General features: G+C 38.3%; 1 protein-coding gene across 3 annotated transcripts in view; it reads left to right on the top strand.

Moving 5' to 3' along the window:
• The first annotated feature begins 2,230 nt into the window (after positions 1-2,230).
• The window catches only part of LOC135467130 (FMRFamide receptor-like), a 119,723-nt gene continuing 106,283 nt past the window's right edge, over positions 2,231-15,670 (top strand). For all 3 annotated transcript variants that reach the window (XR_010444162.1, XM_064744903.1, XM_064744895.1), the window contains exons 1-2: positions 2,231-2,322; positions 7,235-7,375. The gene's annotated coding sequence lies outside the window, so the exon portion shown is untranslated. The remainder of the gene's footprint in view (positions 2,323-7,234; positions 7,376-15,670) is intronic.

Here is a 15,670-nt window from a genome sequence, read left to right as displayed (position 1 = left end):
TCACACTGAATAGGTGGTGTATTTATTAACGGTGTTCAATTTTATGCTTTATAATAGTGGAGAACGTTCTTGTTAAGAATTTCAGGGTATTAGATGTATATCTCTCTTGAATAGCACTGCTATCTCTAAATCTTTAGGAGTAAGATGAATATTCATATATTTGTTTCTTTTAGGTTATGATTGATCCAAATCTTTGTTTCCTTGGATGAACAAAATAAAATGTTTTATGAGTTTGGCCTGAAAAATATTAAAATTTTCACAAAAGGTGCATATGTCCATATTCTAACATTACCCACATTGCTAAAACAATGTAACGTAATTAATGGGTTGATCATCACCTGATATAAACTATACATATGTCTTTACAATCATTGCTCCATGGATTTTTAAGGAAAACGTATTGGCGCTATGTTCCGTTAATTGATTGTCATACTGTCGAGAATGTTCATTTGGAAAACGCTTCCTGTTCTTATTTTTCATTTTCATTCATATATGCACATATATTTCATTCACACGAAGGGTGTCACGTTGGATAGACTTCATATTCCTGACTGTTTAACTAGACCAATATAACTTTGTATGAAAGAAGATTCAGCTTTCTGATATGTATCCTGACGTGATAATAACCTTTGCAATTATAAGTTCAGAAACAACAACTCTGGTTTAATCCTAAGACAGAGAAAAGAGGTAAAAAAAGGGGAAAATCGTCGGTTACGTGCCAAATTATTGGGATATACTTGAATCTGTGAGTTGTATGTGCATGGGATAGTATTTGTGGGGTGCATATGTCCTAATACGACGTCAGATGAGACCCATTATAATCACTCCACCCCTACCCTTGATTTCAAAACACAGTTGATCAGGATTTCTGGCGATCTCGTACCAAGTGGAATCAAACATACGAATCGCGACAGAATCCAGGTCACCCGATGGTTGGGGTTTGGGCAGCCATTTTTCAATTTTTAATGACGTGAAAAGGCTAAGAGAAATAAGAAAACTCGTCAGTTTATCACCAATTCTTCCAATGAGCTTTGTCATGTCCGCTATGCCCGCCAAATGCTATTCAGTATCTTATAGCTATTGCCAAGGTTTTGTTTTTATCCGTGGACTTACTGTAAGATAAGATTTCGGTTGGCTCAAAGTCGTAAAAATATGCCTTTAGTATTTATTTAGCAGACGTGTACAGAAAGATTCATGCTCTTTTATCGTATGTATTTTAATTCTTTTGGTTTTTCTCCTGTAAAACTACTGGTCACGAATTTAGGGCAAAAAATCAAACTTGTCAGCCATCAGTTTATTTAGTTTGGTCATTTGTCTTTATCACGCACATGTAATGTACACTAAAATGCGTAGACATCAGGGCTAGTCATCATCAGTATTCGAACAACACATTTTGTACGAGATAGTTTCGTTTGAAAAAATTTTCGATTGGTCCTGTGGTGTCCCTGACCCTGCCGGGTTTTCTCCCACCATAATGCTGGCCGCCTTCGTATAAGTGAAATATTCTTGAGTATGAGGTGAAACACCAATCAAATAAATAAATAAACATAATGGTACAATATTCTTAGATAAATTATATCTATATATTTAGTATTGCGCAGGAGAAAGGATTGCCCAGTCAAATGTCTGTCTCACTTTGCTTTGGCAGACATTTTAGGCCGAGTTAACTAAGTAGAGCAAGAACTTACTCATTCACCTCAGTTTTCACATACCTAGTTCCCAAAGTCATCCTGATTTTTTTAACCTTTTTACACACTCTCCCTTTAGTCGTTGAATTACATCACAGATTGTGTCAAGTTGTCATTAGGTACCATTTCACAGAGTGGAAGGTATTCGTCGGAGTCTGGAGAAATAATCTGTTACGTGACCCCAATGTGTATTACTGGGCTTTCTAACCATATCCGGGTCTCGCAAAAACCTTCACTTGAACCTGTGTTCGTGAAGAGGATTACTCCATATCAAAACGACCCCGTGGTGAGGCTTACAGGCGATATAGTGGTCAGCGATCGATCCGTCAAAGAACACATGTCAAACTGGGGTGCAGTGAAATAAAACAAATTGATGGGGCGATTGAATTAAGCCGTCTCACTTGTCACTAGGTTAATACTCAGACATATTTACCCAGCATCTTACACACTTCCTTGCCGAGCGTCTTTATATTTCTATTTTTTAATCAAACCCTTCTGGTTGCTGTCTGCCTTGATCCGTTCGGTCTAATTGAGCTGACTGACTAGAACTACAAGCGATTGGGAGTGTGAATCCATATCTCAAGCCGGTGTCTGCCGTCAGCAACAACTAAATGTCTAGGGCCGTCTGCAGCTGGTAAGCCGAGAATCTTTTTCTACGGTGAATCGATTCCGTCATTCTTGTTAGCTTATACATGTGTAGTCCGAATGTGGTCGTTTACCTAAATGTTCAGTGTCTCTTCACCTGTAACGAAGGTGTCACTTTTGATTGATTAATTTGAAGCCTTATTTATTTATTGATGAATGGATTGATTAATTTGGTCAGGAAAAAAGCGGCTTGTATATGGAACGCCTGTGTAACGTGCACAACATTTTTGATTTGGAGGTCGCTTAATTGGACAGACAGTTCAGAAAAAAACAGCTGAGAATTTGTTTTTATTTTATATCTTCGTAAAGTCTGCGCGTATCTGTATATTTTTAATACCTTGTGCCTTTTAAACACTAAATTATTAAGTGTACATAGTATACATGCAGTTTTTCATCTATATTACGGATGAAATGCATTAAAAACAGATCTCACATGAAGCAATGTTTGCAATCGCACGTTTCAGGACGAATACAGAAGGCTTCGTATTCCTCTAGTCTGGAGGTTTCTTTATTTATTTTATTTATTTTATGTGATTGGTGAATAACACCGTTTTCAACAAGTTTTCACTTATATGCCGATTTGTGGAACATATATTAGCCCTATACGCGCAAGACACTTCACATGAAGCTGTGTTTACTGCTTTGATCCAACAGGCGGGAACAACCGATCCACGCGACTCAACAACTGATGAATTCATAAGAAATATAAATATACAATATATACTGTATATACAGTAGTAGTTCGCCCACTGATGGACACCAAAGGTGAAACAACAACTTGTTGTAATAAAAGACTTCAACACAGAGAGAAAAACCAGAAGAGCGACGACAGTGTGATATTTGGCAAATAGTGACACCTTGGACCGGTGAAATCCGACGTCTTGTCCACAGTCAGGGTTTTATTACGACTGTTTGGTTGCCGTATATTATTAAAAGGTGATGTCAGAATACTCCTGCATGGGAGGTTTGATCGACTCCTCAAGTGGGCACGACATATGTCCAATAGCTTTTAGGAAATTTGCATAAATCTTTTACCTTCACGAGTAGCTAATAATCAGATAGGATAACGATGACGGTGTGGTAATTTCCGGTATAGGAAGAGTTTAGTCGTCGGCTAAAGGTAAAAACCTGAGTGACAGTAGCAGCAATATACAGTGTCTCGATTAAAAAGTATGGAGATCAGGGCCCATATTTATCAAAAGTCTTGAGACTTACGTCAAACATTTAAAAACAGCGACAATTAAAATGTTTCTCTCTAGAATATTTAAAATTTGTACACTGATTCTTTGCTGCAGAACAATGTACTAACCACCCTTTGAGTTCTTTCCTGTTCTGTTTTTGGTTTTTTAAAGACTTGTGTTTTATGACGTAAGTCATAATTTCTTTGATAAATACGGGCCCAGGGGTTTAAACTCGAACAAGGTTCTACTTAATAAAAACCTTAAAATCGACAATTTTAATGGCTACGTAAATAGCTTGGCGCTCAGCAGATAGGGATTTGTCCAGACTCAGTATAGTGTGAATGGATGCTTGTAATAGATTTATTTGATGTGTTCGATATTTTAGCGAGACAATAACATAAACATGCTGACACTGGGATCGGTCTGCTAAAAGGGGACAAGGTCATTCAATGACCGAAATATTGTGGACCACAAAATAAAAAATAACAAACTGTATACCGATTCCTACAGTTATGTAAGTCGTATAGTTGTTTTCGACGTGACCAAACTGTGGTAACGCACGTCGTAAACACATGTAGACATTAATCACAAAGTTCAACAGCTCCGTATCATTTTCACCGGTATATGTGGTATCTGAACAAGTGACAAATTTAGAGTGAAACGTGACAAGAGCTATAGAGTGTTTACGGTCCGCGCTGCATATATTGTCCTGACCTCTGCTGATATAGGATCTATTATCTCTATCAACATAAGCATAAAGTACATCGCGACATATGTTAAAATAGACTTACATTTTGATTCCGGTATAGCACAACACTCGTGTTTTCTGATATCTTGATTCAAGGCCTCTATATATGTATGATACAAGCACCAAAACATGTTTGTTCATTTATTTATTTATTTGACTGGTGTTTAATGCCACACTCAAGAATATTTCACTTATATACGCGACGGTGGACGGCATTGGGAGGTAACCGAACAGAGCCGGTGGAAACCCACGACCATCCGCACGTTGCTGGTAGTCCTTCCCACGTACGACCGGAGAGGAAGCCAGCATGAGCTTGACTTTAACCCACAGTTTTACACATGTTTAAAGACATGTACTAATGGCCTGTGGGCAAATTTCATTAATATGTTGTTGCTGTTGTTGTATTTTTTTTTTTAATTTGTTCATTACAGGAACATTGTATGGCATCATGGGTTAATGATACTGCTCAAATAGAGCTCCACCTGAGCACAGTGATTACAGTGTTATGAAAGCCTTGCAAATCTGACTGTCTCATGTTATGCCTGTCAGGATATAATAAATGACACCTTTAAGTTCATATTGCGCATGCGCGATTCGGGGATTTCCTGCAAGCCTGCATCAAGGTTATTTGATCATAGTCCCAATCACAAAGAGCTGGAGAGAGATAAACTTTGAAAAGTGCTGCTTTGGTATTTTTGCACTCGGTTAAAATCTGTTGGAAACACCTGTCAAGGATGAATTAAAATACAATTTAACACGGTACAAAAGAATATATCACTCATAAAACGACGATAAAGCTGAGCAAAGGGAAACCAAGCCAACCTCGGGAAAATCTATCATCGCATATCGCTACAGGTTTTTTGAAAATTCTATCTGTTGCTTCCTTACTTGTTGCTCAAACTGAGAAGAACGTTTAGGGTAAGAAAACAAGACTGGTTGACCGGTGTCAGTGTAATGTGACTAGATGGGGTGTGATGTGTGGTGTCTTCAATACGATACTTTAGCGACGAAAGCACTTCGGCAGCATGGACTCGCCTGCCACAAGAAAACACATTATACGTAGACACACAAAGAGACTCCTCGTTGTCATATGGCCGAAAACATAAGCATATATACATACATATATATTTTGTTTATTTGATCGTGTTTTACGCTGTACTCAAGAATATTTCACTAATACGACGGCGGCCAGCATTATGGTGGGAGGAAAACCGGGCAGACCTCGGGGGAAAACCACGGTTGTTGAAGATCCATACATATATATTAGCCCATAGGTGAATAACCTGGAAATGGATTCGAGAACGCGATCTCACTGGGGTTGAATCAATCAGCTGTCACGAAAGCGACACCTTATAACAATCGGCCAGCAATGACAATTTATAGTAAGAAAAAACATCAGGGTTTTATATTGGTATTTTCAATTTTGATATGTCGTATGAAAACAAATTTAACACGAACATGGCATATATAAGTGATTTTAATGCGCGTGCGTAGCTGTCCGCTGTATTGGCTTTGACTGATCGTTAATTATTTGCAGTCTTGGTGTGAAATCAGCTGTATACCAGTAACATTTTGTCAACAGACAAATGGCGTTTCCAATCGATGACACACGACTCTTATCCAAAGCCACCCTTTACTACAGTCTTTTCATCCCAAACAACCATTATAACATGTAAAACACAACATTAATGTTTAATAATAATTTAAACACTTTCAATAACTCTGTTGTCAAGCCGTTCATTTTAATGTTACATAACTATATTTAAAAGTGCATGCCAGGCGCAGACTATATTTAAAAATATTTATTTTTTTGGTTATTTATTCATTTGACTGTTGTTAAGCGCCCTGTTGAAAGTTAAATGGGGTTTTAAAGCGCCAATGATTACATTTTTTTATTGATGATTTCCACCAATATGACGATGGTGAAGTTTAAGGTGGAGAAAACTGGAATTGTCAAAAATATATTTTCAGTATATTGATAGTTTACTCCAATATGCTAAAAGGCCAATTCCCACCAAAATAAATACTGACTGGTAGCAAGAAGAGAAGCAGGCAGTTGAAAAACGCCATGGTCGAATAAAATTCGAAAACAAAGTGAAGTTATCTCATTTTTAAGTTATTTGTACACATGTTATAGAGACACTGGGTCATATATCGTTTGTTCGCTTAAATTTGTCACTCTGTGCTTATCAGACATCCATAGGTTTATTGACATCTATTTCTCTCATGTACATATATTCTGTCACAGAGATCGTGAACAGTATGTGTTTCTTGTGTTATACATTATTGTGATTGATATATATCACGTGAAACACAAATTCAGTATGCAGTTCAGGCGACGTGAACAGTCTATCGTATTTGCATGTACATAGTACTGTCCGCCATTTTAATGCCGTAACCTCAGGTAGATCTCAGCTATATTAATGCCATTTCAGTATTGTACCTATGTTAAATCGCACCGTGTGAAGGCAGCTTTAACGATTTTGATTTTGTTGAAACTGACGATTGAATACAATTACAAATGGCACCTACCAAGCTATAATGTGGCTTTCGATCACAACGCGCTCTGTTGATATAACTTGGATGAACACACGTGCACATATTGTACTTAACAAATATTGCTACATATACAGAGCAAGAAGACAAGCGCATCTGTTATCTGGTCTATGTTAATATCTAGATATCTTTGGAGAATCGTCATAAAACTAATTCTGTGCGCATGGCTTGTATTTGACAACTTACTGTGATATAAGGAATTTCTATGTTGGTTTTTTTTTTTCAAAATGCTTGCCGGCGACAACCCAACGGAATATTTATACATATACAGTATTTAAGTCTTTGTTCATTTAGGCAATCTAAGCGCTAGTTTCTCTAGCTATTTGTGACGAATGAGCAGTATATATACAGAGAAGGAGGTGGTACAAAACACACCAGCCTGCCGTCGCTGACCTATTTCCCCCTCTATGTCACAGACGGGTCACCGAACTGGCTAAGTATGTCAAACAACAGAGGCTGTGGATCTGCCGATACGGTGCGAGCAGCCTAGACGGCGCTTTTACCCTGGGACCGAACTACAACATTTCTTTACCACGACAGTCTTCTGCCTTCACACGGTAAGCCATTTCAGATTCGGAAGCACGTTGTAGTAACTGATGCTCATGTGATGTTAGCAGAAGCAGCGCTGACATAGAATTTGGGATAGCATCCACTATATGGGGACACTGTAAAGGCTTTTACTAGTTTCTCACTTAGCCTGGTTCAGTGACCATACAATCTGACCACGCGGTCGCTCAATCTGTCAACATTTCCACTGGGCTCAGCATGTTTGAACTGACACATTTTTACACAAGTTTTTGCTAAATCCTTAGGAAATTTCTGGTAAAAGTTCTTCAAATTTAAAAAGGCTTTGCGCAATAGATAGGCCTAGATGAGAAGAGAAGTTCGTACTTTTAAGACTGGATTTGATCTACTCGTGTAACCCAATCCAGGCTATAGCGCCAGCTGCTACACTGCGACCCCAAGTACGCATGACTGCCAGCTACACTCCGCGCGTAAACTCTTAAATCGTTGAACTCGTCACGCGCACATGTGTGCTATTCACGTTCTTAGATCGAGAAAAACGCGCTTTTTTGGAGAAGGGGAGGGGGAGTCTGTTGCGTGATGATATGATGCCGAAATGTTTTGCGACACCAAATCAACCACGTGGCATTTAGGTCTCCACGACAATAAGGTCAACAGCGAAACAACTAAGCGTATGGCTGCCACTTTAGGGGACTTTACCGCGACACAATATATATATATATATATATATATATATATATATATATATATATATATATATGTATATATATATATATATATATATATATATATATATATATATATATACTTAAAATCAATATATGTGTATATTCGCTTTCGTTTTTTAATAAAACATAAAAACTGTGTGAACAATTAACAGTTTGACTTTTTCGTGTATAGATTTTCAGATATCACATCACATATCATAATATAACGTGAGAAAAAGAACTTTATTTCATGAAGTCTTATAGCCGAAGTATATGTTGTATAATGAACTTGTTAAGTGCTCACGCATTTCATGCTGTAATTAGTTCTGCTGCAGTATAAAAAAGCTTGTAGGGATTGCACATGAACAGTTAATGTTTAAGTCTTTATAGACTATTAAGTAAAGTGATATTGCATGGTTAGGCTTACGTTAATAATAGGCTACATTATATAGTCGTACGGCAATTAGTCTTAAGCAATAGGGAAGGATTATGCTGTTGATACCGGATTGTCAGTCAGCCAATAGTTACGTGTCATATATATACCGGGTGGTCCTAAAATATCGATACCGAAAGCCACAATTGGCTAATATTTGTGTCATAATGACCGACCATTGTAAGACCAAAAACTCGTTATATTGCTCTACACTGGCCTGATTGATGATGATTTATCTATGCTTTGTCAGTGTTAGAGACTGATCGGGTTGCAGCATTGGTAGGCTATATTAAGGGACTTGTGCAAAGTTCAAGACTATAACTATGGTAACGCAATCAGAGACAGCCTTACACCTGTAAGCCGTATGTACAGTATGAACTACATTTACAAGAGGCGGTTATCATACCTATGATCGGTAAACTACTTCATGGCCCGTGGATTCAACGAAACAACAATCTAGGTAAATGATTAATTATACAAAAAGAAATATCGCTCAATCTCTTAGGATAGAGTGACCCAGCGTTTGAATAGATCGATCAGACGTGGAGTCAACATTGAAAGAAAGGATTCTTGTACAACTCTCTTCACGAGAAGGCCTTTATTACTGTAGCTGGGTCATCGTTGGATTCAGGATCTTTTGTATAGTTCCTTTTATTTGATTTTTAACAAGAACTTTTCAGTGACATCAAAACATGGTATTATTTAGATCAAACAGACCAGGCAAAGTTTCAGTGTTTGTAAATATCACATTTCTTCAACAGTTCATCAGTTTTGAAAGCCCAAAACTACCAAAATGTTTTTTCCAAATGCAGAACTTCATTGGGTTATTTTTTTTAAAATTTGGGGTCATTTGATATATTAGGAGAATCTGAATCTGACAATGAGCCCCTGTATCCATCCTTAAGGGTATGAGATGTGACAGAAAGAAACAACGACAACAACATGTCTGTTGTCAGGTGCAGTGTATTATCAGAAGCAGCAAGTATCTGTGCCTTCTGTCGTAGAGCCATCTGCATCAGGACAACTTCTTGGTACATAAATCATTACTGTGGGATACTTCATTATGTTGTTATGGTCGTGCTGAAACCCAGCCTATAGCTACATATATGTATGATAACAGACTAAACACACTTCGTACGTGCACAAGAATTGTTGTCGTATTTACGTAGTGGATGTTCTTGACAGAGCTTCTATTCAGACTTATATGTAGTTCTAAGACTGGGAAATATGAAGCGAGTTAAAGCGATTGCTTATGTCCGGGTGCCCTTTAGGTACAGCACTTGGTCACGTGCGATGGTTTATCCCCCAAGAAAAAAAAACCCCAAGAAAACCCCTCCCTCTCCCCTATCCCGTATTACTTTCAGCATTGATAAAATAACAATACACAATACCATTGGGTGACGAAAAAGAACGCAGCCAGACGCGATCAGCCGATATAAAATCTGAATTCTTTCACGGGTGTGTCTTACGCACTCCGGGTCATCACCTATATTTGGATTTACACATCCATCTGGTGAATTGCATAGCTGTGACATGCCCTCTAAGGGATTTCCATGTCGTAAGCAATCGTGCAGTCCAAGTCTGAGTTCGTCTGTAACGTAATCATGTAGTAGTAATTCTGGTTAATGATATACTTGCACAACATACTGCATGGTGTCGCATATATTTATTGGACGGTTATTCTTTACATCTGTGGCATATAGGGATATTTTCTAAACCCACATGTATACATGTATATATCTGTAATTATAAGAGCATTCCTACCCTGCGGCGAGAGGTGTATTCAGCCTATCCTTATACCATATCTACAAATAATATCTGTGCAGTAACTGATAAGATAATTTCTGTGCTTTCCCATGTAAACTGCATTATGCCGCTACACATGGTGCACACTGTACATGGGTATTCCTCCATATTATATTCTGAATGATTTATTTATTTATTTATTTGATAAATAGCGGGCTGCTATTCTGCATGAAGTATAAGCTATTGCCCCACCGGCCTTAATATAGTTAAACTGAAAGGCAATCAGGGTTATACCTGACCACTTATACAACCGTTGATGTACACGACAACATTCCCACCATAATGCTGGTCGCCGTTGTATAAGTGAAATATACGGCGTAAACCACCAGTCAAATAAATAAATAAATCTATGCGACAACATGGTAATTTGCGATTGCTGTTATATGCTTGTAAGTAGGCTTTTGGTTTTACGTCGTACTTTGGAAGTTTTCAGTCAACGAGGAGTCATGGGGTGTGTGTACATATACTGTTCCTTCTTGTGGTAGGGCTAGTCCATGTAACCGAAGTGCTGCGGTCACTCAAATATTATGCCGAAGACACCAAACATAACATCCCAACCTCCCATAATAATGACGTCGGGCCAATCAGTGCCGTTTTTCTTGCTCCAACCTCTCAGTACTATACACCAAGCGATGCAGCAACAAGTACAATATTTAAAGCCTTAGGTATGACCCGACCCGCTTTTGGTCCCAGATCTCCTCATTTCGATGGGGACGCTTTAACCATTAGACCACCTAAGCGGTCAATGAAGGCTGGTCATGTTTCAACTGCAGCATCGTATACGCCACTTGACACCGTAGCTTGAAGGCAGTGAGGCATGTTGACAATATTTATTTATTTGGATGGTGTTTAACGCCTTACTCCAGAATATTTCACATATACGACGAAGGGTCAGCATTATGGTGGGAAGAAACCGGGCAGAGTTGTGCAGACAATAAAAGGGATATATACAAAAGCTGCTAATGGTGAAGTGGGAGAAACAAATCGTAGTCATATATAAACAGATCAGTAGAAGACATATTCAGTACTGAGATGGTTAAGCTTTCTGAGCAGGCCGGTTTGCCATGGTACGCTTTATAGATCACGGGCACTCAGAGAACAAACCAGCGTTTCCATCAACAGTCATTCAGCTCCTGACTTCCAAGGTATAAAAACATGTTGTTAATATTAGCAGTAAATGTGTCAGTGAGTGAGATAAGTGGCGGGAAGCGGGAGGAGAGGATACCCAGTATGTCACGCATCAGTTAAAGTATATCAGTTAAATAGCAGGTATGACAGAAATCATTCGATAGTTACAATTGGCACGTATATATTATATAAATCACCCAATAGTTAATCAAGTAAAAAAGAATTTGAGTTTAAACTTATAGTCAGTCGTTTACAATCCGTGAAGTGTACGCACTAATCTGTGATTAATATCCATGAAATAGCAGGAACCAGAGAAGCCCACTGGTCCAATGCCAGTTTTGTCTTCTACGTGAGCATTAATGAATGTCCTTAAGTCTGCAGACGTATTAATAAACCACCTGACGTACTGAAATTTATCACAAATCCAAGACTGTATACATATATATTGTGACACATCTCCGCCTTTCCTTGCAATAAAAGACGGTTCTTTATGTGTCACGTATTTTTTTGCGGAGAGATTTATGGAAGTTTCAGAGTAGCCCCACACACCAGTGGCTTCCCCAAATGAAGTCGTGTGGTTACTTATGTCTCCTGGATTTATCAAACCTGACATCGCGTGAAACAACGTGACTTGAGCAGGTTGAAGTAACAGCTCCCGATGCTGTCGTCCCTTGGTATCTTAAAAAAGGTCATACTATCAGACATACCTTTTCTAAAAATGTGTTTCTTTTTCTCATTTCTCTTGAAGTGGTCATATTTCTACATACCTTAATAACGGAAACCTTTTGATATAAGTAACACGTAACTTTTTACTTCAAACGACAGTTAGTTTACCTATTTTAGTTTGAAGTATCTTGTAACTTCTAGCTTCAAGCTACAATTAGTGTACCTATTCGCTCGTACAGGCGCATTTTGTGAATTTCTAAAAATCCGCTTATGGTGTGTTCCCGGCTTCAAACTTTAAAACTTTAGTAGTACACACCTTTAAGGGCATTACTCAAGTACAGAAATACTGATAAAAATTGGGTTTCTCTGTTGAGACTAAAATAGTAAGAAAATAAATAAATAAATAAATAATGTATTTAGTCTTGAGTCTGTACCTGATGGCCATTGTTGTCGTTATATGCACACATATGTTTATACTCTACAGGCCTGGTTTGCTCAGTATGTTAAATTTCATAACGAAATTTAAACATTGAATTTAATTTTGCTGTTGTAGTCTCTGTTTTATTGACCCTTCTATATGTTCTGTTAGATGACAAAATATTCAAAACGGACTTTGCCCACACAACTTCTGTTGTTTTATGTGAGGCTGTGGCTTTTTTCTGATTTTCTGTCCAATAAGCATCATACACATATATGGGAGTAGGGAAAATAGCGCACCAAATTTAATACAGATGTTAGCTCAAGGCTAGGTAACTCACATATACTATACCATTCAGCATTTACACTGCATGGGTTAGGACGACGCTTTTTGCTGGCTGTGCACAGATGATTCATATTTACATGATTATAGGTTTATTATAGGCTGGCCATGTCCTACATTTTCATGTGTCCCTCTTTTGCCCAGCAGAACCTAGGAACCAATGGGTTGTGTCGCCTATATACCCTTCCACTTAAATCTGCCGTAATTGTAGACCAATGAGAATTATGTAGTAAAGCAGAGACCGATGTCTAATGGAACTAGTGGCACGGAGACTGCATACGCTCACTCATAACTGAAAGTAAAATAGTCCTTTCTAAATAAGCCCAACGAATGTCTGTACACGTCCAAGGACTGATGCATCTTTAAGAGAGAAGAAAATGCTTCTTGAACGTAAGGTATCGCTATATATTAATAGCGACTTTTCTGTTTTATGTAATAGTCCTATTTTAAGTACTAAATATTCACATGTGAACAGGAATGGTAAGAAACGAACTATGTCACTCCATAGGTATATAGCTATACGTCACCTCAATCTTCCTGTAAAGAGAAGTTTTCATTCATACTTCTTAACACATAAACAGTCTCTACATGAAACGTCTTGTATAAAATAAATTAAACACTTGACAAATATAACGCTCTGTTTTTGTGCAACGGGTTTTGCCAAACTACACATTTCAAGTCATCTCTACGTCATGCATATTAACATGGTATCGAGATATAGGCCATTGCCAAGTACAGAATGATTAAAGCAAGTCCACATATAAGGCGTATGAATTAGACTTACCAGTATAACAGTAATATATGTGTTAAATATTCCACAGAACTGTGAGTAAAAAAAGACTAACAGTTGGCTTTTGAGACGCGATTTATATATTTAAACCGATCACTGCTTGGCAGTATAGTAACAGTTGAATAAAGGGAACATGAAACCGAATTTGAATGATAATAATCGGACAACAATTGTTCACAAGGAAGTAACAGTATCTAGGCATCTCTGTAAAAAAGACACGCATGAGTGTGTTTCAAGGGCACAAAAGGAAAAACGTCCACAAAGCCTTGCATGCTTGCGGAAGAATATGTGTAATGAAACAGTTTGTGTGTGACGACAGATTTTTACACGTTTGTCTAATTTGAATTTAAACTTCCTGAATACCCTTTTCTCTTCTTGTGCTGAATGTTTCCCGTTTAAATGTTGTGTGGAAATGAAGCTCGTTTGGTTTGTGTTTGTGAGTTGTACGACATGACGACGTCTACGCCGTAGATCAGAGCTGTGCGAGTCAGTTCAATCCGTATGCCGTCAAAGTAATGACATGGTAGGTGATTTTTTTTTAAAGATCTCCATTTACAGATGATATAGTCTTTGCGGGACCAGTCAGATAAGACACACCATGTATTTTCCGTCGAACTGTTAGATATAGATAATCCGTTTGTTCGTTTCTGAATAAATTCCGTTAAGTTAGACAAGAAAGTATATAGGCCATATTTGCTGTTAGTAATCGTTGTTCGCTGATCAACAAACCCCTAATTAACCACGTTAAGTAATGTTTCCGTGGAACGATTTAACCCTGAACCAAGAAGTCCTTCATTAAGTTTTGTTTTTCATTAGTTTATCCATTTATCAGTAAATAGTTTTACTCAGAAAGTTCACGACTCAGTATATGTTGCAGATAGGTCAGTGAGCTTTGGTGTGTAGTTTACTTTGTTTTCTTGTCTGTCTGTCCGTCCGTGAGTGCGTCCGTTCGTGAGTGCGTCCGTTTGTGAGTCCGTCAGTCGTTCAGCCAATTCTGACAAAACCAAGGAATCTCCCATCTCACTGACCGTGATCTTCCTTCCTACCTCGTATTCTGTTAAACAAAACCTATATTATTCCTAGAGAGCTTGTCACGCGTTTTTTCACCATATATTCACCAGATCTGTTTATTTCCTATAGCCTTCGTCTCTTTGGCGAGCACACAAATACACGCACAGCTGACCACGAAAGTATCACACTGACATTTACAGAAACGCAGCACGATCTGGATAACAGAATGCGCGGTATATAAGTCTATCAGAATTCTTCCGCGCTGTGTTCACAGCTGGTCTTTAAGCATATTCGAATGTCGAAGCTGTCAGATATAAAAGTCGCAGGTATTTTAAGAGATCTGGATAGTCTTTATGTCTCCGTGGCGCCCACGAGGAAAATCAATTGCCGATAGACGGTATGAGGATACATGGCTTCTCCGGTGGACGTGTGTCTTTCTGCGGAGACAGGTCGGTATAGTTATTCGCGGAAGCACTTAGGACTGTTTCCTCCGCGGAGTAATAAGTCATCAAGTTCGTTGGCATGGCTACTTACTCTCCAGTTTTTTGTGAACCATCTCAGTGCCACTCATATTCCTACACATCTTCTTAATTAATGTTCTGGCATATATTACTGCGCGAGTACGATGGCGTGGTTTTAATGGAATGGTTTTATGGGAGTTTGGTGAAGTTTGACTGGTGAAAAAACAATTCGGAAATCGGCTTATGTTTAGGTCATTCAATCAAACAAACAGTATAACTTCATGACAAGTATTTGGATTTTTGTAAAGCTCAGATGGATAGTCTGACATAAACAAAATGCGGCATACATATCTGTGATGCGAGATTTAGCTCAGTGGTAAGGTGCATTACTCCTGACGCTTGGGTTCAACACCGGCCTTGGACAGCCCGTTTACGTTTGTTGAAAATTGTTTGTTTCACCGCTATGAATTACTCCGGAACTAGTTGGGTGTATGAACAGTTGCAACCAAAGCGCAGTTGACACACATATCCTGTTATCAATAATTTTTATACTATAGCCTATTTC

This window comes from Liolophura sinensis, chromosome 1, assembly GCF_032854445.1.
Source record: "Liolophura sinensis isolate JHLJ2023 chromosome 1, CUHK_Ljap_v2, whole genome shotgun sequence".
NCBI classification, from domain to species: Eukaryota; Metazoa; Mollusca; class Polyplacophora; order Chitonida; family Chitonidae; genus Liolophura; species Liolophura sinensis.
Note: the sequence above shows the minus strand (reverse complement) of the source record. Positions and strands in the feature narration are given on the sequence as shown.